The sequence below is a fragment of the Ixodes scapularis genome, unplaced genomic scaffold (assembly GCF_016920785.2).
Source record: "Ixodes scapularis isolate PalLabHiFi unplaced genomic scaffold, ASM1692078v2 PGA_scaffold8__174_contigs__length_109621045, whole genome shotgun sequence".
Classification (NCBI taxonomy): domain Eukaryota; kingdom Metazoa; phylum Arthropoda; class Arachnida; order Ixodida; family Ixodidae; genus Ixodes; species Ixodes scapularis.
The window spans coordinates 85,763,508-85,789,779 of NW_024609883.1; the positions used below are offsets into that span (position 1 = coordinate 85,763,508).

The 26,272-nt window shown below is 47.5% G+C and overlaps 1 pseudogene; it reads left to right on the forward strand.

The window, feature by feature from the left end:
- Positions 1-3,554: 3,554 nt before the first annotated feature.
- Positions 3,555-4,337, forward strand: LOC121833616 (annotated as a pseudogene).
- Positions 4,338-26,272: the final 21,935 nt, after the last annotated feature.

Below are 26,272 nucleotides of genomic sequence, written 5' to 3' on the forward strand. Positions count from 1 at the left end.
TTGAAATCCCACTTCCCGAGGATATTCGACGGCTAGCCTGTCAGGTTTCTATTACAGCGGCGGCCTTGAGTGGGAACTCATTGATTGTTCGCTCCGTTTGGCTTGCCCACGTGCGATAAGACCCGGAGCGGCGTGCTAAACACACACCTCGGGAAGTTTCGATCGCACCAATCTGGACGTCCTAGCCGCAGAGCGCGGGGCGGCCTTGTCAACAAAGCCCGAGTGACGCAGGTGGAGAAATTTATTGCCTTCTTACGCGATAGATTTCTGACCGACGATCGTTCCTATACGTGTGCAACGCGCAGTATTTCACGTCGGGAGCTATGTTCCGTCCCCCGCTAAGCTGACGGTCCGGTGGAAGCAGACTTCTACCAGGCGCGTTACGGATAACGCGTTGCTTGTATCTAGTTGCCTTTTTCGGTAACAAAGTAATGACCTACGTAGTTCCCTTTTTAAGGAGAAGAGTAAGGGGATTTGGCTGCTCCATTTGTGTAACGCTCACATGACTGGGCGGAAACTGCGTGCTCGCTGGTCCAGTCATTAATATATATTTTGCAATGTGAGCACGCCCTCGCCCATAGCCAAGCGCTGAGAGCGGGGTCAGGTGGTGAAGAAGGCAGGCGAAAGTCCCTCTGACTGCTGCAGAATGGCACTCGGACCGGGAGCTTGTCAAGCCGTCTATTGCGGCTTTTATTCTCGGCTCCATTATTACCTCTAATGAGAAATGAAAATAAAGTGTTTATTATTATTGATTGGTCCGGCAAGCACATGGCTCCCACCGTGCTGTCGGCTCAAAGGGACACTAACACCCCCCCCCCCCCAAAAAAAAAAAAGTTTATGTTTTGCCAGGCAATTTATTTTGGTGTCAGAAGACTTCAAAATCAATATTTTGCTAAGCGTCACGTCTATTTTTAATAAAGTAAAAAAAAAAAAGACCGAAACTGCTAGAAACCGAAACCGAACCTGGACTGGAAAGAAGGTAGAAATACAGAGGAGGAGAATGTTACCGAAAATCACGTGGCTGTGCTGCTTTTTTTTTTTTTTTTTCTCAATCAACGTGTTTACAGCTTTATAGGAGCCACAAAAACAATGGGTATCATTATTTTTGTCTATTTTTAGTGCTGAGTGTGTGTCTTCGATGACCCAGGACTTCCATTATCTTCGGTGGTTGTGTCTAAACCATAGACAACAACACACGACCACGGAGAAGATGGTGAGCGAGGCTCAAACGGGCCAGTTCTCGATCGGCGGTTTTCGGGCGGAAAGAAAACGAATTTCGAGCCGCAAATTGTGTTCTGAGTAGTTGGGCTCTCATATGTCACGTACAAATAACAACCTTGGCCAGCACAAATGACCTGTCAGTGAAGTATATTTGGATCCTTGCTGTTGACGACCAGCGGTTGGTCGATCCGTCCCGTACGCAAATAACTGAAGCCAGTCTTGTGGCGCGATGGCCTTGTAGATCGGGCGATGCGAGATCCGCCAGCTATTTCTAGAAGGCCGCCGAACACGATTGTGTAGAGTTGCGACAATTCTGCCGATCGTTATTTGGATGGTTTCCTTGAAACTCGCCCGAACGTCGATATAAATAGCTATATTCAATATTTATATCTTTCTGGTCAATGAAATACACTTACAAAGCAAGAAACATCGTTTCGACGGAGATAAAAACGTTCAACGAAGTGCTGGAAACATTTAAAGCTCAAACTGCCGTTTTATTCATTGCAGCCTTTTTTTAATCAATAATGTTGACTTTATTCATACCCATAACATCTTTTGACAAGACAGGGACTATTATAATTTATTTTTAGGAGTCAACAGCTATTTCTAGTCTGGCTTCGTTTTGCAAATCGAAAACATGCCATCGCAGCAATTTTGCCCTAAAATGCGTATATCTCCGGCAAACGAAATAATAAAAGCTTTGCCAATTTGTCCGTGTTGGTACCATTTATGAAAAAAAAAATTACACGAATATTATTTATGAAACCATTAATGTTTATACATTTTAGCTAAACTTTTCAAAACAATACATTTATTTATCTCTTAAAATTTTGCATTAATATCCCATAAGTTTGAGGATTGCTGAATAAAAAATATCGGTTGACGTTTTTTATATGTTGTATTTTTGGGATAACCAGTTAAATAATATGAATAACAGAAAACCAGCTGGTGAGTTTGTAAAATGTCGACATCTTGGACGCCCGAGACTTAGGAACAAGGAAGTAGGTATGTTGTCCACTTTTTGTTCTTTTTTTTTTTTTTTTGTTCTTGAGCTTCGGGTGTTCAATAAATATGTTGCCACTTAAATTATATCCGCGCTTTGGATTGCCGCTCAACCTTCGGTTCATGACTGCGGGATTTCAGGCAACTAGGGGGTGTACTGAAATATTAAGGAAAGCAAGTTGGAAAAGCGTTATGAACAATAAAGAGAGCGAAGGACACACAAGGGTCGATGCATGAGCACGAAGACAGGACTAGCGCTAGCCCCGTCTTCATTCTGCTAGAGGGCTCAATAATAAACAGTGTCGTAGAAAATATAACACTGGTTATTTCTTATTACATCTAGCTAATTTTTCTAGGAATACCCCGAAAATATTTGAGGGTCACATTGATGAATCACTTTGATTGACTAATTTTGCCTTGGATCTCAGACCATGGCAATCGCCAGCCAGTCTTCGAAGTCACACTGCCTGGTTTAGAAAGGAAGGGCAAGCAAATTAAAATTCTTATCTTAAACTGTCTATCCATTTAACTAAAAAAAAAAAATTAGCCACATTTCTTTATTTTTATTTTTACAAAAATATTTTTTTAGGCTCAGTGTTGCCAGAGGATTGAAATAAACCACCTCAGGTTGAATTAATGTTTTCTTTGCCGTCTATCTTTCTTTTTTTTTATTATTCCCCTTAAGCTAGAGAGCGGCTGAACCTGCAGTAGTCCCACGTTAGTGCAGAATAAACCCTTTTCAAAACTTCGTCGAGCAACATTGGCGGTCGCCATTTCTTGGGTACAAAACGCCTGACTGGATCCGAGCCACCGTGATCCGAGCCAAGGGATCGGTGGCCGAGTGGAGAAGCGCGTGACGCCGTTCGAAACGGTCGCGAAAAAATGAGCTCCCGTAGAGCGTCTCCAACGGCTTTCGCCGGCCGTGGATCATCTGCTGAAATGTCCCAGGGGACCTACCGAGTGGTTCTGCCGTCATTGCCTACAGGTACTGAAGTTTTCAACTTTGTATTTGCCCATTGCGACATCACCGGACGCCCGTACAAGATTGACGATTTTCGAGGAGAAATGGAACACCACAGCGTTCTAAACGACCTCATCAGAGCCGCCGCGTACCAGATGAATCATGTCTGGCTCTTCACTTTCAACTCCCTGACAGCGAAGCGACAACTTCTGGAAGCCAAGGAACTTGAGGTAAAAGATGCCTGCTCATCGATCCCGATGAGTTCGAGGTGCGAATACGGCTCCACTGGATACCTATTCACATAACCGACGACACAGTGCGGAGGACCCTAAAGCCTTACGGAGAAATCAATGAAGTGTCCCGAGACACATGGAGGGCGGAAGGCTTCCAGAATGTTCAGACGACGACAAGGCTGGTGAGAATGAACCTGAAGGAAGGCGCCACCAAGGAAAACCCCCCGCACCATGCTACGTCTGTTCGGCAGCAACGTGCTCGTTCTTGTCCCCGGAAGAGCGCCCCTCTGCCTTCGATATCAGAGAACAGGCCACATCCGCCGAGAATGTCGCGTCTCTCGCTGTGATAAGTGCCATCGTCTTGGTCACGAACAAGAGGTTTGCATCCGGACGTACGCTACTGTAATGCAACCGGCTCCCGAGGAAGACAACTCGGAATTCCTCATCGATGAAGAAGCCTCGAAAATAGAAGACGGCACTGGGCATGCCCAAACACCACCCATACCCAAACACCTTCAGGTGCTGACAAACGGGGTACATCACAAAATGAAGACATCACCGCATCAATTCTCGAAGCCGACAAGACAGCTGCCTGCGTCGGAAATGGCGCAGACACCAACAGGGCCGCTCCAGGCTCCTCAAAAAGCCAGCGACAGAAGTCAGTCGACGGGAACGACCGCTCTGTAGACGATACCTCCGAAGTTGACCCGGAAATGGACGACAGCTCCGATCCCTTCAAGCGACCGCTAGATCTTGTCAAAGAGGAAGACCCCGACCTCGAAGGGCCTGACTGGAGCAAGCCCCAAGGAAGGAAGAAACGCAAGCCCCGAGCTCCGCCGGAGGACCGACGAGACCAAACCTCGCAGTGGGGGATGGGTTCACATAGAGAACACTTACCTACAGTTTTTTTTTTTATTTGAATAATTACTCGTGGTTGTCGCCACAGCTCTGAATTATGTAAGTTTTGCGTGAAGTTGTTGTAGACCGCTTTTTATTACAAACCTCTTCCTCCGCCCAATAATGTCTGCATCCAAATTTTCTAATTTTTCTCCTATTGGCTTAACGCTGGGTGCACTTAATATCAGAGGTTTAAATTCTACTCGCAAATAGTAACCGCTATTGCTTTTGCTTCACGAAGAGCAAGTAGACTTTCTAGCCATACAAGAAACAAAAATGTCGGAGAGAGAGAAAGTTACGAAGGCTCTACAACCCTTTCTTACTTCGTATGAGGTGTGGGTAACGCATGCAGTTGGCACGGCAGGAGGCTGTGTTTTGTTCCTTAAAAAGTCTGTCCCTCTCTCTGATGTAGATCTCAACACTGATGCTCATGGACGTTTTATAATATGTGACTAATTTGTTTGCCGCTCAATCGCGAATTATTTGTGTCTATGCCCTGTGTAAAGCCAGTGAGCGAACCCTGATTTTCCACGATATGTCGCATTACATCAAATCAAATCGGGCCACTATATTTCTAGAACACTATAATTCTGTATACGATGCAGGTGATAGATTTCCAATAACGCGTAACAGAAATGTTAGTGCAAATCTGCTGTGTGAAATAATAGCAAAAAATAGTGTGGAAGATGTTTTTCACATTTCGAGCGGAACTAAAAAAATTCAGTTTACGCACTTTCAAGAATCTTCGCACGCACGCCTTGATCGTGTTTGTGTTTCTGCTGACATTGTACATAACATAAACTATTATTGTGTAAAACCAGTGTTTTTAGTGACCACTGCCTCTTAAAGGCCGCAATTGCAGAAAATCAAACTCCCAAGGCAAAGTTCAATTGGCGGCTGTGGAAGCTGGACACCAGTCTGCTTAAAGACGAAACATTCGTAGCTACAGTAGATGACCTGCTGAAAAAAAAATGGCAGCGCAGAATGAGACATGCCAATGGGAACAATGGGAACAGTTCAAGGATCAAGTAAAAATGTCAGCAATCGCAAGATTAAGCACGCTGGAGTTTCACGCTCGGGCAGAAGAGCGAAAACTGCAGCAGGATTTACGTACTTTTTGTGAGGCTGAATGCGAATGCCCTGGTTGGGGAGCAGAAGACATCGCGAATGTCAAATCACGCCTCGGGAAATTCCAGAAAGAGCGATACTCCACTGTGGTACGTTCAAGGGCACAGTAGTTTCTCTTTGGTGAGCAATCTATCAAACACGCCTTGATAGCGGAAAGAAAGTATGCTTTGTCCAAAGAAATTCTCGAAATACAGAGAAATGGTACGATAGCTACAGTCAAAGCAAGCATTGAGGAATCCTTTGTGGAGCATTGCTGACAACTTTTTGAACTTCCACCAGAACGACAAGATGATAAAATTGACGAACTCTTGTCTATCATGCCGAGAATAGATGACGAAACAAAGGAACGGCTGGAGGGACCCATAAGCCTGGAGGAAGTCGAAAAAGCAATAGGTGACCCGCCCTGTGGTAAAACGCCCGGCCCAGACAGGATTTGTTCAAGTTTTTACAAGAAATTCAGAAAAGCAGTCGCTCCCATTCTTCTCGCTGCCATAGAGGCATCTTATAAAAGAAAATCATTAACACTATCTTTTTCTAGAACCCACACTGTGTTAATTCCAAAATCAGAGGACGCCGACAAGCTACGACGTGTAGAACGTTATCCAGCAATAAGTTTATGTAATGTAGATTATAAGTTATTCGCAAAAATACTCAATGGAAGGCTACAGCACGTAATTTGCCAATTGGTGGGTGACCATCAAACGTGTGGCATAAAGGGCAGGGCGATCCAAACAAACGTTCACGTAGCCAGAAGCATTTTAGAATGTCCTAGAGAAGAAGATCAGATTTTCATGCTTCAGACTGATTTAGAAAAAGCATTCGATCGCGTACGTTATAAATTTCTTTGGGCCATTCTACGGACATCAAAATTAGAGATGTTACTTATGAAGGCATACGAATGGCATATGGTGGCTGTTCTGCGCGACTAATTGTAAATCGTAACGTAACTTTCAGCATTCCGGTACTGTCCTCAGTACGTCAGGGTTGCCCGCTCTCACCGTTATTATTCGCGCTTTATCTTGAGCCATTATGCTTGAGCGTTGCTAACAACAAAAACGTTCATGGGTTTTCGCTGAACTCCATAGAAGTGAAGGTATTAGCGTGTGCTGGTGATGTAGCAGCTTTTTGCAGAGACAGAAAAAAGTGTAAGCAACGTTATTGATTTAATTAAACACTTTTGCGACATTAACGGTGCGGCTGTAAATTTAGAAAAATGTTCAGGTTTTTGGCACGGTACATAGGCCACAAAGCCCCCAGAGTTTGAATGGATCAAATGGGATTCAACACCTACGAAACACATCGGCGTTCCACTTCAGCACATGCGTCATCCAAGTGTTCGCTGGTCCGAAACCACAGCTGAATTGAAAAAGCGGGTATCACGGGTGGCCAAACCGCGACTTATCAATTTTCGCTAGAGCAACGGCTTGCAACATATTTCTTGTTGCTCGGCTCATGTATGTGCTTCAAGTATTACATTGCGCTCAAAGTGTTATGAGGAAGGTTCATAGGATATGTGCTAAATTCATCTGGAAATAAACTGGGAGCCAATGAGAAGAAATAACCTCTTCCGCCGTATTCCTTTGGGGGGATTAGGTTTATCGCATTCGTTTGTCCGGCAGCTCGTGCCGCGATTCATTTTTCTATGGGATACTGAACAGCCTTTAATGCGCGTGGTATTTGAAATAAAACTGGCCGGGCACTTGCCTTCGGTTTTGGTCTCGAGTCATGGCGAGCAGCCAACAAAAATTGTTTGATTCCTAAAGGAGGTCGTTGAAGCATACCATTTTCTGGCGGTGCGCTATTCCGGAGAATATTTGTCTTGCATAACTAGAAAATCTTTGTCCGATGCCCTGTATGACACTCTTTTCCCGGAGCCTTTGTATCGTGTATTGTACAACAAGGAAACCGTTCAGGATGTTCTTTGCCGCATCAAGAGAATGGCAATCCAGCCACGTGCCAAAAACTTTTTTTTTTTTTTTTTCAAGCTTCATATTTCGACGCTCCCCGTGAAAGTGTGGCTTCACGAGAAAGGTATTTTTGTTCCTTGAACCACCAATTGCTTGCTGTGTAAAGCCCCCGAAACTATAGAGCACGTGTTTATTTTCTGTTGGGATGCCCTGTTGTTTTGGGATGTGTTGCAGAGAACCTTGATAAAGTACCTACAAATTACAGCACATTCGATCCGTTTTCTTCCAATCTATTCCCAGGAACTTGTGCCGTACGACCTTATAATGTTAATTGTCCTCTACACCAACGGGTGTTCACGGATGGCGGTGAGGCATGGGGACCTTAACCCACGACCGGTTGACGCAGACATTAGAGAATTTGTGACTCAAATACGTAGTACATATGCACATCAGGACACTGTTCCTCAGTGGGTTGGGGAGTGTGAGAAACTCCTAAAGTGCCCCCGATATGTTTATTGAGATGTGCTAATCAAAAGGCTGTACGCTTAGCCTGAACGTGTGTCTGTTGTGTATGTTGTAATAAAGACTAAAAAAAAGGATCGGTGGTCGAGTGGGCTAAAGCGCACATCCAGTTCAACGCGCGTGGAGCGAAAGCTCGCGCTGCAGAACCCAGAGATCCTGGGCTCGAGCCCCATGCACCCCTGCCCATTTCGATCTGGATGAGCATCGTACCGGCGTGTGGTCGTGTATCACTACTGCGTGAGCACGTTAAATACCCCAGGTTAGCAGTCGTACTGCACTGGCAAAATTGCTCATCTACAGACCGACCTTACGCTGTATAAAACATTAAACGTCCAATTTGACTTCTTACTTTGAATCCGAGCCCACGCCCAACGCATTAGCTCTCTATACAAACTGAGCCGAGCTCAAGTCGAATTATGACGCAGGTTTTGTATCCAATACATGCATAGTGTCCTGCCCAAGCAATGGCGGGCTAGGATAATTAGCGTAGCTCCTACTAGATGATGCACACTTTTGAAAAGAGTCTATTATGCACAATAGGCTTGCACTACTGGGGACGGGATGAAATGAAATAACGAATGGAAACAAAGAAGAAAAAAAAAAGAAATATGCACCACCACAGGAAATCGGAAAATAACCAATCCTGTGCCGGCAAGCTGAGGTATACGCATACCTTTTCTGCATGACACGCTGCTGATATATTCAATTACAAAACAAAAAGTTTTCGCTCGAAATGGGAGAAAACGGCCATCCTCCTCACTCGTCATGTTGTAACCGTTTCAGAACAAACAGGATGGCAGATAACCGGAATGAAACAGTGCCCAACCTAACGCCGGTGTCACACTGCTTATACATTATACAAAAGACAGTCTGCGCGCAGATTCGAACTTGAGTCGCCGCGACATTCGTGCTTCGAACTCCGCATGGTAATGAGCTCAAAGAGAAACTTTGGCACGCGGCATTCGAATTACGGATATTGTGGTGACTCAGGTTTACAGACTCTCTTCTGCATGTTGTATGAACATTGTAACCCCGGTTTAAAGGGGCGGTGCAACGATATTCAATCGGAATGTTTTTTCACTTTTCACGAGCTTACCGGCACAAGCAGTGGAACTCAAGGATACTCGCACGCAACGCCACTTTTCGAGAAACTTCTTTGTTGCGGTATAATTTCAAGAATAAAATCGAGCGTTTTCTTTCAATTTCTCGTTCGCAAAAATTGATGACGTAATTGGGGGATCGCAGTATCCTCCAGCGACGATATTTGAACGCGGCTTATAGATTGGACCCAAGCATTGCGTGACCACTCAATTTGGGCTCGTGATAATCGATAGCTCGAGAAGCATTCGGGTAGTGGCCCGTGTCCAATCGCTGGAATGACGACAATAGCCTAACCATAATAATGTCTCGAACTCAGTGCGTGTCCTGTGCTTTGCCAACCCCAGCGTGTGGCTATGGTCAACATTGGCGGCGTATTGCCACGCGCGTCGCCGAGCGAGCGCGTGCGGGGCCAAATGGCTACCGCGCTTGACTGTCGAGCGGAAGGTGTAGGTTTGATTCCAGTCAGCGGAATGTCCTTTTATTAATAATGGAACAGCGCGAATTTTACAGGGACAGAGGAAGGAACTGGACAGGACGAGCGCTGGCTAACAACTGAAAGGTTTATAATCAGAAAACCACAAAGAGAACATACAACGACACGACTCTCTAATCACGATAGAAACGCGCATGCGCCTCACAAAATCGGGTGCCATCTGTTACACAATTCTATATGCGTCATCCCCGATCTAAAAATTCGACTTCACTGTCCAGCGAATTCAAGGAAGCCTGACTCACGCAGGCTGGCCCCTCCTTCTTTATTCTATGAACTTCGACAATTTCTCGAGCTTTTTGGTCCCTGTGTTTATACAAAACAATGGCCTTGTCAAGTAGCAGTGTACAGGTGCAGTTCCTGCAGTGCAACGCCAAGTGGGAGCTTGCTGTTCCTGTTAAAGAACTACGGCGTTCCCGCAGGCAAATGTTGAGGCACCGCCCCGCCTGTCGGATGTATACCTTCCTGCACGTGAAGGGTATCTGGTATTAGCGGCGAGATGTTTTGGTGGCGCCCTCCTATGGTTCCCCCTTGTGACGTCATTACCTTGCGAACAACAAGTTCGATGGTGTTTGTAAATAGCATGGTGGAAGCCTGAAATCATTGCGCTCTCAAAGGAACACTGCCAACACCGTCGAAATTAAAGTTCTTTCATTCCTCTTATTTCCGTCGATGGTATACCCTTTCCGACGTCATAGTCAGCTTCTGCGCCAATCGTGGAAGGCCGACCACAGCGACGCTTTTGGTCGCGCACGTCGCCAATACTACACCCAATGTGCTTTTATTTATTCTTGAGCGGGGGGATCGGTGGCCGAGTGGACTAGCGCACACCAGCTCGGAGCACGTGGAGCGAAAGCTCGCGCTGCAGAACCCAGGGATCCTGGGTTCGAGCCCCACCCCTGCCCGTTTCGATCTGGATGAGCATCGTACCGGCGTGCGGTCGTGTATCACTACTGCGTGATGCACGTTAAAGACCTCAGGCTAGCGGCTGTACCGCACTGGCTAAATTTCTCATCTACAGCTGGGAGACTCGTCGCCCCTGTGAGGCAGACCAAGTTCTAGGCTGTATAAACACACACACACAACCCAATTTTTTTTTATTCTTGAGCGTACATAAGCAACTCCGCGTGGCGAGCGGAGTCAGCCTCGCTCCAGCGTTCGATGCTGGCTGCTGTTACACCGCCATCGAGACCTGCGACGCTCTGTTGCTTTTTTTCTGTTATCTTTTTGTTTTGGGCACAAATTCGCCCCATTAAACGTTTAGTTTCTTCAGTTATCATTGCCTCATCAATCGTCATTCGTGACAATATAATTGGCTTCAGATCACGAGGCCGCTTGTTCTGGCTGCGAGCTGATCGGGTGAACGCGGCTCGTATTTCTCTTCTTCTACGACTTCGATTGTCTGTGGTGAAAAACGAACGGGTGTTTCACAGGTCATTAACGTCAGGGATCCGCTATAAGCGGTATTTGCGCAAAGTACAAAAAATGCTTGCATCGCCCCTTTAACGCAATACAAACCGGCCGGGAACCTTTGAATTAAGTTAGTCCCTGGCAGCTTAAGGTATGCAGAGCGTGTCTTATTAACTTCGCACTTCTTACTATGTGATTCATCCTTCGATCTTCTCATTGTCTAATTTCAGTATCTCCCTAGCCACGGAGCGATAATAAAATGCTCGGGACGTCGCCACGCACTGTGTTCCTTAAAAAAGACACTGAAAAAAAAAAAAATCTTCAAGTCACACAAGTTAAAAAAATTTTAAACGAAAAAAAGAAGTAATCTAATATTTACGACACTAGGCGCAATTTGGCTGGAGTTCATCACCCGCTCTAGGCCCTACCCCCCAAACGGTGGCCCCGCCCATTTTCACTGAATTGACTCGGCTGCTCGGCTGAAAAAGATCGCAAGCCTAATGTCTCGCTCTCGCGACGTCCAGTGCGATTAGTCTGTGGTCTGAAACCCTGACACCGTCTGCTGGTCGTGCGGGCAGACGCGAGGGAGCGTATGGCATCGTCTGCTATTAGAACACACTCTGCTACCACTTGAAACATTCGTAAGACGGAGCCATAAAAGCACTTCGTCCAGAGAGTTTGAGTTCGGTGAATGGGAGGAGTCGGGGCGGGAGCCGGGTTGGACCGGCGAAAGCGTCGCAGCCGCCAGCGCCACCCAATCCCCCCGTGATGAACTTGCCAACTTAGAATGAGCCGGAATGACCAGGGAGGATTCGCGGCGCAGGCATTTCTTGTTTCTGGATGAGGCTGTAAGTACATGAATGTATCATTGTACGATATTGGTGGAAAAGGGGAGTTTCAAGGTGTTGAGTGCTTTTACTGAGCCAGGAAAGGTAGCATTGACGAGAAAAATTTCCTGAAACTTGAGGTGAAACTGCGAATGTGGGGTGTGCTTTCGGGGTTTTGGGTCAAAACTCCTACGGAGCCGCATTCGCATTTTTTACCGTTCACTACGTCGTGGCCGCGGTAGGGACTACCTTCCGAGCGCCTTTTGCCACTCAGCGTCGTCCAGAAAACTCGCTCTCCGTGGCCCGCATTCCTCTGTCGTGCGAGTCACCGGGGTTCGCGCCCATGCCATTGCAGAGGATGCCGCAGCAGCTCCTATCGTCGGAAAGCTCAATCCTTGTTTTCGGCGCCAGCCGAAGTTCCAGTCAATTTGATCATCGACGCCTGGGATGCCCATGCGGGCAGGAAACATAACATAGGTTGCAACGAGGTGTGTTGCATGCTGAGGCGGCATGCAACACCCTGTTGCAACCGATGTGACACTTTCGGCCACAACATTGAGATTTGCAGCTCGCCGCGCCGGCGGTGCGGTCACAACCACGCAACGACAGAGCACACCCTGCCACGGAGCTCCTCAGCAATTGCCCGTGCCGCCCGTCCCGCTCCTGTTGGACAACCAACAAGCGCGGAGAGTTCGGCCAGCGACGCCTCCCAAGTCAGTTTTTAGTCCGTGGCGGCTTCTGCACCCAACGACACGGCACAGCGTGAAATCCCCTCAACGTCCTCCAGCCAACCCTGCAGCTGCCGGCGTCAGCGACACCATGGACGACGAGCCCGGTGGTTCGCTCCTTATTGACGAACCGGAGCTGGACGCGTCGCCTGCAAGCCCGGAATCGTCGGCCGGAGGGGGCGACTACTTCGTTTAGCAGCGACCCGGGAGTGATGCGACGGATCATACTCGGGGCAACGGAAGAGTCTACCGACAACACCGAGAAGCTGACGTCCGACGGAGGCTCTTGGAGCACCTCTGCACCGGAGCGCAAGGAAGTAGCCAAGAGGGCACTTACTAGAACGTCGGACTTGGACGCCAAAAAGCGGAACACCACGCGAGTGCCGGACGTCAAAAGGGTGCATCGCAACGAGAACCGTCTGGTACTGGGTTGCATTCCCCTGTAACTTTGAACTCAGTCGCGGCCCTTATTTTGTTTCAATAACGTCCGCGGCGAATAAGCCTTAATTCGTTTTTCCCTTTTTTTTTTTCCTGCGTGGTTTTTTGTCTATTATTTCTGAACGTGCAGGGCTTCCGCAACATAGACGATCAGGGTGAAGTTTTTCATTTCGCCCGAATTAGGGGCTGACTTGCTTTTCAAAGCACGATTTTTTATTGTGCCTGCACCGTTGGGGATTTCAAAACGCGGTTCTGTGTTTCATGCTTTTTTTATATAGCTTGTCCTTTTGTATTGGTGTTCGTGTTATCGTCTTCCGGCAGTGTCCCTTCTCTGGCAGATTTTGTACGCTTGACCTTTACGGACCTGTTATCGCGTTTGATTTCAATTTGGGCGGGAGCGGGGGGGGGGGGGCTAGACGTATGCGCGATTAGTGTACACGCGCCAGCACAACCGGCGTTCCCTAATTCTTTCGTTCGTTGGACGCCTTTTCTTCTCAAACGGCAACCGTTTTTTTTTTTTTTTGTTCTTGGGGACTAAGTGCGTCGTCGATTATAATATACACGTTTGAAACACGCGCCAGATTGAGCCGCCATTGCAGACCTTCTCTCGTCTTAATGAAATGCCGAGCCACTGAAGAGGGCGTTGACGAGGCTCCACAAAGGCCTATGCTGGGGAGAATGACATGTAGCACCTAAAGTGGCAAGAACCTGTCGTGCTGTGGCAATGATGAAGTGAAGCGAACGGAATAAGAGGACACAAAAACTGAAGCAAATGTGCCCATGCACATTTGCTGCAAAGCGTCTATACGATCTAGTGGTGGCTGGAGCATTCCGTGCCTGCCAACGTTTACTTGGTTATTGGCTTTAAAAAAATGTGCTCAATCTTTTGGACGACACGGAGTATGTTAGTCACCACCTTGTATTAGTTGGGTCAGGTGCGCCAAATTCTCGTGCCCAGGGGGCTTGGCAACCTGTGCCCTGCGGCGGAGACTCCCTCTCTGTATTGTATCCGTTGTCGCGATACAGCGCGGGGTTACTGAAGGGCTGGCAACTGTACGCGCTCAGGAGAGTCCCGCATCGCGAATTTGCGAAGCACTTTGTGCGGCTGACGTGCCTGTCCAACAACAAGCCCGGAGTTCCCAGGTAATTTAGGATAACATGTTAACCGCAGACGTAATCAGTGGACGCTGCCGACACTGGCTCGAAGTATGAGTGGGGAGTGCTGCCCACCAAGGATAGGTTGTCACATTGAGGCATTGCAGCGATGGGCATCTGCCCCAACTGTGCTTGCCCAGAGACAAATGGGCATGCTTTCAGCACTTCTGTAGTTGCGCGCACATTCTGTAATTCTTGTGTCTCGAGTGTTTGGGATGCGCATTCACCTCCAAAGGCGTACACGCAATCGCTTTGAGAAACTGGTAGTGATACTAGTGCGCCAAGTCTTGTGGAAGTGTAGATGCGGGGGCGACATTTAGCATTGCCGTTTTAGGTCTATGTTCCCTATGTTTCGAACGGTGTGAGAGAAGATAGCGGACTACTTGGGGAATGAACTGTGGACGCTTGGACAGCAGGAGTTCCTGCGACGATGGCATTCTGGGTTTTTCATAGTGAGTTGAAGCAGGGTCATACTGCGTCCCGCATCCGTGTTTAGATAAGTATAATGTAGGGTATCTGGACGTGGCCTACGCGCCACTCAACTTGTAAATATGTAAACAAACTTTTCATACCGCAATCAAGATAAAGATTGCGTGCGTCCGAAATGTCGCCGTGACGACAACGTCACGTGCGCTGCCCTTTCAGTTACGAAGAGTCGCAAATTTGAACTCTAGCGTGCTGTAATGAAATACTCGAATACATCCTTACCTAGAAATTGTGACTGGAAGATATAAGTTAAGCTCATTGCCTCCGCTAGAGGAATATTCGTGACTATTGGTTGGTCACAAGAGCTGTCAATCATCGCGCCCGAGGTTACTGAAGCACCTTCCGCCAATGACGTGCCTTTATTTTCGCCCTTTCCTTACCCCATTAATGACCAGACATATAGTGATCTGGCCTCGTCCGCATCCGCCATCGCTTGCGTCCGTCTGCTAATCCGCATTCGCCTAAAACCGCCCGCAACGCTCGCTAAACGCGAACGTGAAAGCGGCGTTCTAGTGTTCCATCATACACGAGCCACGTTTGAATAAAAGCGTCTGTGAGCGTCTGCAATGTGCTCTAAAAAAGACGCGAAAAAATGAAAAGAATTCAACGACATAAATATGCACTCCTTTCAGCTTTTCTCTTATCGTTTTCTCGCATAGTGGCCGCGAGCAATGTGTGACCGTCATGGCGCACAACTAAAACGCGACCTAAACAAATTGGCTTTAGCAAGCGAGGTGCACTGCTCAAACCTTGCGAGCTAAGGGCCTTCCAAACCTAAATAACGGAAGCATACCTGGACAAACCTGATGCGAGGCGAACACCCGTTTGCTTCTAGCCCAATGGCCCGCAAATTCTTACCTGTTAGGTTACCTCTCAGTACTAAAACCATGGTCGCAATCACGACCGCCGCAGTGATTCTCACAGTATATATAGCGGGGTCCGTTTTACGGGATCCGACACATTTATTGAGCATCAAAACGCGCAAATGAGCAAAGCAAGCCGTAACAAGCAAAATAGTGAACGTGGGATGCTATAGGCTAACGCCAGTCCCACTATATACAAAATCCCGCACCCGCAAGACGCTTACGAAGGCGTGTATTTGCGACAGTCATATGCTGCAAACTACGTCGTTTGAATTCTTCCTCTGAATATCTCGGTAAACGCAAGACAATTCGCACTCATAACGAGAAATGGACTCAACGAATTACGCGATTGGAGAAACTGCTCATTGCAGACGCCGGCAGCCATCTTTGTTACGGTTTGAAACCGAAGCGGAAAAGACGATACTGTGATATTGTTGAAAACAATAATGACTCTATCTATATTGTTTATTTCTCAAACATAAGAAAATATATGGATTAAAAAACTACCGCGTCAGGGAGAAACAATTTAACAATGAACATTCCACATGTCAATCATGTCTCCCACCAATGAAAGTCGACAAAAAGAGCGTAGCTACAGCTACACTCTTTTTGTTGTGGGCGGGGCTTAGAGCAGGGCTACATCATTCTAATTTGTGTCTGGCAGCGTAAATGTCGCGCTAAATATTTTTTTGTTCATTTTTCTTTTTTTATACGAGTTCCATCTAAGGCTTTTAAAAGCCTAATTAATAACATATACAGTATCTAGTTGCCCTTGAGTAGTTCAGGGGCAAATTCGCGTCAACTATATGTTCAAAGAGGGTCAAGTGGCCAAGTATTACGCATGTTCATACTGCGTGGCTTCGTCGATTGTGTCATAACTTAAGCAATTCGCATTTCGAAAAAAGGAATGATCCAGCAACAACATTTGGACGGCCTTTCAAACTCGCAATGGCTTCGGGTCGCTGCCAAAGTCAAACGCAATTCACTCCAGTCTATGACCTATCGCGACAGAAATTGTATACATGTGTATGTTATTTCCTTCTTAAACGGTTCAATCCGAGTGCCGGTCAGAGACCATTGCGTCGCAATTTACTTTGAAAGCAACAAACAAGCAGAAACACCGCTTTACTGGTTTAGTTTTTAGGGCTTCAGTTCTCTTTCTCCCTTCAAAAATGATACGTTCTCAAACCTTTTTATATATTAGCAGTACGTTTTACAATCCAATCCGGCTAATGGAGCGGCAAAAACCAGCAACCGATCGAGAAAAGGAAAAAAAAAAAAAAAAAGAAGTCGTAAGAACGAACATTGCAAGAGCGGTTTCGGGGTGGTGGCCCTTTCATGCTTGTCTTCCAATTTTACAAGCGGTACAAGATTTACGATGATCGCGACGCGGTCATGGGGTCAGTTGCACCCCCCTCCCCCTCCTTCTTCTTCTCTCCCCCCTCCCTCTACGATACTCGGACCTGTTTAATATCCACTTTATTCTTACGCGATGCGTCCGCCCGCCCCGTTTATGGGTTTCTGTCTGGGCAGCTGTTTCCACACACTGCACTTGTCCGGAACGATGACCCCGGCAGTAATTGGGCCAGGCGCCCCGTCTGCCCGATGTAGTGCTAGTCGGGCGGCCCCGAAGGACAGAACCATCATCGCTCATTTCGCGGGATCATCAGTAGCGGGACACGCGGGTGATTCGCCCGGTGCGTCCGAGGTCGCGCTAGCACGCTGCAGACACGATGACGGAGAAATATCTGCGGACACGCGTCAAGCATGTTCGAAATGTGTGTACTTCATACCATACGTATGCTTCGAACATCTCTGAATGCAGTTTCTTGTATGACCACTTTGATAGGGTAGCTGTACATCAAAGAAAAACGTTCTCTGCCTTGGTCTCATGCACCCCAATAATGTTGAGGTCCTGCTCGACGACGAGGCGTTAGAACCGCCTTTGCTTCCTGTAGGCCGCGAGCCCCCGGACGTTGGCGGTCGCTAGTCGAACAGGGCGTTCTAAGGAAACCGTGGGTTAACGAGGACCACACCAAGCGAAATGGCGCTTACCACCAGCGGTCGCTGTCGAACAGGGCAGTCCTATCGCACATCGATCACTCGGGCAACTTGTAGCTGTCCTGCGCCGATGATGATCGCTGCTTGCCCTCGATGTCCTTCCAGCCGGAGACCATCTTCCAACTGCGCTCAAGCTAGCGCAACAGTAGTTCCTGTCCGGTCGTGTCCCTGACGTCTCCGAGCGGGCGCTTCGCTGGGCCCCCTTTGACGTCCATCTCTGGCTCGGTGGTGACCTCGTGAGGAACCGTGGTTGCTCCAGCCACGTTGCTTCCCTGTGAGGTCGCCGACTTGGGCTCCACTTCCGATGGTGTGGCCGAAGCCACGGTAGCTGGCGGCTTTGGCGGCGAAGCGCTCTTTCTTACGGGGACGGTGCCAGGGGCGTTGTTCTTCCTGACGTCCTCAGTCGGCGCCCCCGCTGGCGCCGCCGCATACTCCGCCTCTTCCTCGTCCATGACGTGGTCTGCGTTCTCGTCGTTTGCTCCTCGACCAGCGGCCCGGGTGTACGAACGGGCGCAGTCGTCCCGCTTGTGGCCGAAGTCAAGGCACTAAGTGCACCTGGGAGCCGGGCAGTCCCGATGGATGTGCCCCGTCATGCGACACTGGAGACAGGAGTGGCCGCCCAGGCACTACAATGAGCACCATTCTACCGCCGAGACGAAGTTGGTGTGGCAGGCGGTCGAGGGTGAAGCCCTCTCGGAGGTCAACGTGCACTATACGGGTGGTGGATTCGACGCCGTTTAACCCCCGGAACCTTCCAACGCTTGCGACCTACTTCTTTCACCTCGCCGGACTCGGTGAAAGCCCGGTGGACGGCTTCGTTCGTGACTCCAAACGAGACCCAGTGCAGTTTCACCCTCAGCTCTTGCCTGCGATTGTCGACGACGAGGCACTTCACCGCGGCCGGCGAGGGCCGTCATCGCTGCTCCTTGAGAGCCCATGATTCAGCGTCCGATGCACTTCGCAGCCGGAAAAAGAATGACTAACTGGGTAAATAGTACATGCATTTTTGTCCCCTAATTATGAACAACTCCTATTATGGAGGATTTCTTGAGTACCAGAAGTCTCCATTTTAAGGAGACATCACTGTATTCTGACTCAACGATGTTCAACGGCACTCCCGTGCTCTCGGAAGACAGCGGAAAAAACAAAAGAAGATCAAGAGAAACAACCCCAGAGAACAATGGATTTACTTGGAAAGTAACAGACATAATCCGTTTAAAGGGGCACTGACAACCCCAAGCGCATATATATATATAATATACCGAACGATTCGTCATAATACTTAGACATCACATTAAATATGTGAAGGCAGTAAGGAACGTACTTGCAACGAAAAAAACATGTTCGGAAAGTCGAATTTGAAGTTTCTGCGCTCCTCGGGGACGTCAAAAGTGGTTTGGCGCTTTTTTATGCTTTTTTTTTTTTTAATCGGCAGTGTCATACGTCTTTTCCCCTTTTCTCTACATCGATGAGGCATCAACAACACCAGTCGCTCGTGCTCAGGCTTCGCTCCGCGCCATCAATGCGGGAGTAAGCATGGCGTAACAGTAGCCAGTTTTTATATTTTGTTGGTCCACTGTTCTGCTCAGGCTTTTTAAAACACTTCCAAAAGCTGTGCAGTTAAAACAAAAGGCAGCGGACTTTGATGAGCGGCGTGAAGGGCGATGTCAGATGGGTGCTGCGTCAAGGACTGGTCCCAGCACTGGCACATCCGAAAGTGTTCTTTGTACAAGCTTCCCAAGAATCAAGTGGAGAACATGGCGTGGTTGGAGGCGATTCCTGCAGGGCAGCTCATCGGTGCATGCAACGCGACCTTGCTAGTCTGTGTTGTCGAGGTGCCACAAATCTGAAGCAGACGAAAATGCTGACGACTCGACGACGTCCTCATCAGGATCTTCCGGGTCTTGAACAGGTGTCTCGTACGGTACTAGACCCAACCTCTACGAACTTCCAAATAATTCCTCTCAAAGTCCGAAAGGTCGTCATGGTACCGAGAAAGGCCCCTGATCTTTCGAGCCGTCGTATACCTCGCGCTCGCTTGTGGCACAACCACCGGTCGTCGCCATTTTGAGAGACCAAAGCGAAGATGGCAAAGAGAAGACTGGAGACGACGTCGACGCGTTGACGTCACGACTTAAGCCACTTCCGCAATTTGATTTTTACATTTCGAAAACCGCGTCGTCGTGCGCAAGCCATATTCGTGTAAAATATGTTAATCATTATTAAATGTTACAAAAAAAAAAAACGTTTGCAGCCTCAAAACGTTTGCATATTGATGACGTCATGGGACGTGATGAGAAAAACGACAGCAAGGAGGCGTGAGGTAGGAGAGGAAGGTGCGCTTTGTTAAAAAGAGCGTTTGCGTGAAAAAAAAAAAAATATTTTCACTTAGCAATTTTTTTTTCAAGCGTGTAACGGGGCAGTGCGTCGATATTTTTGAGGGGTTTTCAGTTTACACATGCTTACTGACACTAGGGGGATTGCAGTATACTTGCACACAACGCCACTGACCAAGGAACTCCTTTGGTCAGGTGTAATGTCAATGACAAAAGCGAGCGTTTTCTTTCAATATCTCCTTCAAAAAATTTGATGACGCAGCTAAAGAAACCCCCCCCCCCCCCCCAAAAAAAAAAAAAAAAAAAAAAACATATTTGGGTGCGGTTTATACATTGGACCCGAGCATTGAGGGAGCACTCGAATTGGGCTCGTGATAATCAGTAGTTCGACATGCATTCGGGTAGTGGCCCGTGTCCAATCGCTGTAATGACGAGAGCATTACAATGTGTGGAACTCAGTGTTTGTTCTGTGGTTTTCCAACCCCAGCGCGTGGCTAGGATCACCATCGGCGACATTAAATTGGCTCTAGATCACGTGGCCGCTTCTTCTGGCTGCGAGTTGAGGGGTTGAACGCTGCTCATTTTTCTTTAACTTTTTGTTCAACTTCTATACATAGCTTTCATGTGACGTCACTCGCGACCATGCCAGTATTTTATGCGCCGCGAGCGTTTGGTTTGCCATGTTAGTTTTACACCGCAGAAATTGGAGTTCGAAGAAACCAGTAAGTAGAAATAACCATCAGTACCTACGAATGGCGACCCCTGCAAGCTAGTTATTGTGCGTGGGGGAAAACGAACGCGTGTTTCGTAGGTCATTAACGTCAGAGATTCGTTATAAGCGGCATTTGCGCAAAGTACAAAAATCGTTGCATCGCGCTCCTTAGTGCGTTACAAAAATATCGATTTAAGTTGTCAGTGCCCCCTCTAGGCGAAAGTGTTTTTGGCATGAAAGATGGCACGTAAAATTTTGGTTTCTGAGATCCCGTCGAGCAGAAAGTCTGAACTTTTTTTACCTCGAATAAACGCACTCTTCGGAATAAAACATCGATTACGAGTGTTGCACAAGACAGATGTTAGCTCCCTTCGCCGCCGGATTTCGCTTCTCTAATTGCCCTTTATTTTATACATTGGTAACCTTCTCTGTACTTGTCTTGCTTAAATGGAGACTGAACTGAAACTTAAAAAAAATACATTCCAAATTGTGAAATAACTCGCATACGATGCTGGATTATATTCGAAAATAAAATTCGTCTCATCCCGAAAAGACCGAGGTGTCTTTTTTTTATTAAACGCTCAAATAGCTGCCGTAGAGAGACGCACTGCGTGGGCTTGGTCACCGTCAACTTAAGAAACGTTCTTCGGCGTTTATATCAACATGATTCCGCAATTTCATCGGCAGTGTAGCGATATCCGGACGCAAAGGACTCACCAATCCTTGCGTTTCGGAAGCTGCCAGTAAAGACAGTCCCTATACGGAGAGAAAATGAAGGAGAGGAGGAGATGAAAGCGTGCGGTGACGGCAGGGCGCCGACCTCTGATTGGAGGGATTAGTGGGTACAAGGAAAGGCTAGACGCCTTTTGACTCCACCAGCTGTCTCCTTCCAGTCAGAGCGAGCAAGAACGTCGTCCGCTCCTCGTGCAGAGTCTGGCGTTCGACCGCCATACCTAGAGTAGCACCAGCGTGCTGCTGGTGCTAATCTGTTTTTACCAATTACTCCACCAGGGGACGGTGCTTTCTGATAGAAAGCTCAAGCAAAAAAAGAACTATCGCATACCGTAACCTCATAGGTTTTTTATGCTTTTTAAATATGCTTGTTGATTTGAAACTCATCCTTAGATGTGGTCGAATCGCTGGTGCAAACCATTTTCTGTTCAATTGGATCTATGTTAATACACCATTGATTTTCTTACTTAAAAAAAGTATATGATTTTTTTAGGCATATGGGTTCTTTAAAATTAAAACAACGAAACGTTCAGTCATGTCGACCACATTTTTCCAGCTCTTCCCAAATAAAAAAAAAAAAAATTGAAAAAAGACATTGGCAAAAATAAATGTTTTGCCAATGTCTTTTATCTAACTTAGTCACTACATGTCATTAGACTGTACCATAATGACAGTGTGATGACGTATTACATTCCGTTTCATTTTAGTACAGGAATAGACATCTTGCAAAATCGAAGCGATCCTAGCGGCGTAGAGCCGCGCAGAGCATCTTGGGATACCATTGGCAACGGTTTCGGTTTTCATTTTCCAAAACTCGCTTCGCGACATCAAGTCAGGACGAAATACAAGGCTCACAATTTCGAATATGTTACTGTCCTTAAATTTATAATAATGTTGATGTTGCCTATAACAATAAACCGAAGGCTGAGGTACGTTTTTATCGGCTCCCGACATGCCAGAATTTGTGCGCAGGTAAACACAGAACTGCGATGGCAGTGGAAGAAGCATATTATACCGATCATTCTCTTCCATTGTCTCTTAAATGCAATGTAAGTTTCTTAAATGATCCGCGAGAAGGGAGGGTCATGCTGCACCCTCTAGTGGTAGCGAGGCCGCCAAAAAGGTATCGGACGCGGCCAGCCGTACTCTTACGCCTCGCTAAAACTAGGCAGGTCTGTGTTTGGACGGGGGCTCTCACGAAGATAACAGGTACAATGCGAGCGAGCGCCGACTTTATTTTCATGCAGTGCTCATATGCTCTACTTCGTCAACGGGACAATAAAAACCAAAACCACGCCGCTTCTCTCCATAACCAAACAGGTTGGATGGATGAATAATATCGGCTATGCCCTTTGTAACGGGCGATAGCTTGCGCCACCTAGCCTGAGGAAATGCTTTCCTCCCCTCCCCCCCCCCCCCCCCCCCCCCCCCCCCCCTTATATACCCACTTTTTTCCCTCTGCATCCCTGCAACCATCACCGGGCCGAGAGAACGAACCACCAGGCTGACCTCTGGGGGATCGGTCAAATACAAAATAAAAAGAAAAAAAAAAGGAAAACGCACCCCGCCTTCTTGGCGAGGAAGTCGCCACTTTTCCTCTGGTCAACCTTGTTGGAGTTCCTTCAAAAGCCAAGGCACACTGAGAGACACGGTTGAGACTTTGGGCCGGAGCCACGCGGGAGGGAGCCCCAATGTTCCTCCGTCCTCCCTGTTTCCAGTTGTGCTAGTTGCTATTACCGATTTCGGTATTTCCTAGTCTCCTTCCACCAATGCTCTAACCTCATTTTCGTTGCCTCAACTCTTTTAAATCCACCCTTTTATCTCAGTCTCCACCGAAACCCAGGGCCCCCTCTACGTCTGTTCTTCCTTCAGGGAGGGCAAGTTTAAGCCTCTCGCACCTGAAAACCAGCTGTTTCATAGCCTCGCTCTCCATTCCATTTATGCAACAAACTGTATCTATATCTTCGAATTTTTCCTTTAATGCGGCGCGCGCAGTGTAGCGTGCAGAGATTTTCGGAAGTAGTCTATTTTGTTGTACTCATTTAAGTCGGATACGTCCAAAGCAATTCCTAAGCGACAGAAAGAACCGCGACACTGCCAGAACCGTTACTCACAGTTACTTTACGAAGCTACTTCTTGCACCGCTTACTATAGACTGTGTACAACGAACAGTTGTCCCGGAGAACCTTTCGTTGCTGTCGGTTCAGTCGTTCTGAATTCAGCCAAGTATTTGACGTAACCAACGCAACTGTGGCTGTGTTCCAAATCTTGCCCGAGTAACCTGTCTCCTACGTCAGCGGGTAATACCACGTCACATCGCGAGTAAACGATTCGCGACTCGATTTCGGAAAATCCGGGATAATTACCTGGATACTATGCGGATTGGCTTTGTCTTGGGCTACGGCCAAAAGTAAAGATAGCAGCGATTTCGGAAAATAGCAGACGATCTCTTTTGACCGTAGAGAATGCGCTCGAAGAGACGATATAATCAACCGCTGTGAAGTTTTTCTTTGACATTGAAGACGCGGTGTTTCCTTAGGTAGCTTCATCAGCTCATTCTGCTCACCTTCCTTATATTGAGATCAAAATTACTTCTTTTTTTCAGATAGATATAAAAAAAAAATATTATTCGTGATTGCTGTAAGTCTAGTCCAGGTGCCCTAAAAGCATACGTTCCTCGCATCGTAATTCGCACGAATTAGGTTTTGCGGAAATTGCTTTCACACGGTGTAGCGGTACAGCGCTGGAGGCTCTCTCAACAGTGATATGTAACTTACGTCCGCTTTGACCCGAATATGATTACAAAATCACAAAGAGAACTTCCAAACCGCTATACTTCTTGGGGAGATGATGAAGTGGGGTTGTTGACTAATCATTCAAATGAAATCTTCGAAGCCTTCACTGCTTTACAAGCGTTTTCCTCTCATTATACACACTCTTCGAGAAAAAATAGAAAAAAATTCTTCCATATCATCTACTGCCTTCAAACATTTTCAGCCTTGAACGCAAGAATACAAAGTTCCCTCCAACGCTGAGGACGAGGATGCAGAGAAGATCCTGTTTACGCTTGCACTCTTATAATGACAACAGGTATACCTTCCAGGAGAAGGTGCACGGTCTAGATGTGGTGTAGCGTCGATTCCTACATCGAAAACAGCGCATCGCAATAACCACACATAAATGGCTGCACCTCATACTCTCTTATTTCTACCGTCTGCCACCAAAGTCAAACGAGTTTTGACGGCTGACGGGGCAGAAAGCAGACGACGAGCAGACGGCGAACAGATCATGTGATGCATTTACACGATTTGATCCGACATTACCCCCGATCGAGGAAGAGAGCGTGAGTAATTACTCCGGAGTAAACAACCTGTTTCTGGAACGCGAGCTCTGACGTCATCGAGTAAGCGCGAGTAAGTTTCGAAACGCCAAGGTACGAAACCTTTACTCCGGAGTCGGATCGAGTAAATTTTGAAACACAGCCTGGATGAACCATGGCTCACAGGAGCGACACAACAATTTTTGTACCCTCGGTAAATTGTGCCTAGAATTATTCAGTGACATTCACAACCTATCAAAGACATGTTAGTTTTTTATCCTTGCAGTCACAGTCAAAGCTAGAAATAAAAAGAGAGAAAAAAAAAAAAACGAGCAGCGTTTACTCCTTTAACTTACAGCAAGAAACAAGCAGCCATGCGATCAGGCGAATGATACACTGCCAATGTTCATCATAGGCATATATGCTGGGGTAGACTAGGATGCCTCAACGTCCTCCTGTTTAGGGTGATGACTTCCTTTGCAGCACTCGATGGCGACAGCACGCGCTCACAGGAAAAGTACAAAGAAATCGCGGAAAAGAAATGTAGCCGTATAGTCAGCGCCACGAGCGCGTTGGCAAAGCACAGTGCGCGCGCTGACTGGCATTGTTAGGGTTCAGTTGCTCCCACCATTACAGTCTTGGAACTCCAGCCACTAACCGAATGCTTGTGCTTGTCGAGGTATTGATAGTCACGATTTCAAGCCTAGTGTTCACGCAGTGATCGTGTCAAATCTGCGAGCGCCGCAGTTGAATGTCGTCACCACGGGTGCCTCAGGGCAACAATGAAACTCATGACTACGTCATCAAGTTTTACGAAGAGACGGAAAGAGGAAGTCCGTTTTAATCCTCGAAATTGCGACCAAGAAGCTTCAATGTCCTTGGCTTTGCGTATACGACCCCACCTCGGTCAGACTAGCGTCAGTAAGGTATTGTGAGATGAGCAACGTCTCAAACCAATATCCTTGCACGGCCCCTTTGGTTACGATACGGCACATAGAACGCGATACAATATACCTTATATCGTTTTCGCTTGAGAACGAACACAATGCAACAAGGTACCAGCGCACCGACCCACCGCTTGCCCAGAATCCGAAGCTACTTTGTTCCAATCTGCGAACAATCGGAGCACGTAACCAGCACGGGGGACAATAGAGTGAGTCGCTGGGGTCCCAAAGCTCCATCTTCGCCGCAACGATATATTACATAAAACACGTGGAAAATGCGAACCAGGGCTCATTTCGAATCTCAGCCCCGCCAGCAAACGCGCGCGTGTTCATTCCAATAAGGCGTAACGGCTGTAAGTCCTACGCCTCCAGACCGACAGCGTTGTGAAAGCCTGCACGCTGCCCCAATCAGTCAGTCTTTGGCATTGTATCACGTGACCACCATTTCCCTCGATGACGTCATGGGCCACCGGGTGAGAGGCCGGCCACCGATTGACCCGACCCGTGGCTGTAGGTTTCACTCCACTGTCAGCTCAGAGGCCGGATTTGGAGCGCATTGCAGTCTCGCAGCAGGGGCCTTGGCCGACTCCCGGTGGCTTAATGTTATGAAAGGAGTTTCGGCCGTCGGTAGCAGCTTCGGCGCGGCGCGTGCAACTGTCTAATTGGCTCGGAGCTCGGCGGTCGGGAGTCCATTAGCTAAGTCGGATTGAATGCGAACCATATGCCGAGCCGAACGAAGCCGTGTGGTTAAGCGTGCTAATTTCGAGGAGATAGATACCCCTTTCTTTCGAACTCTGAA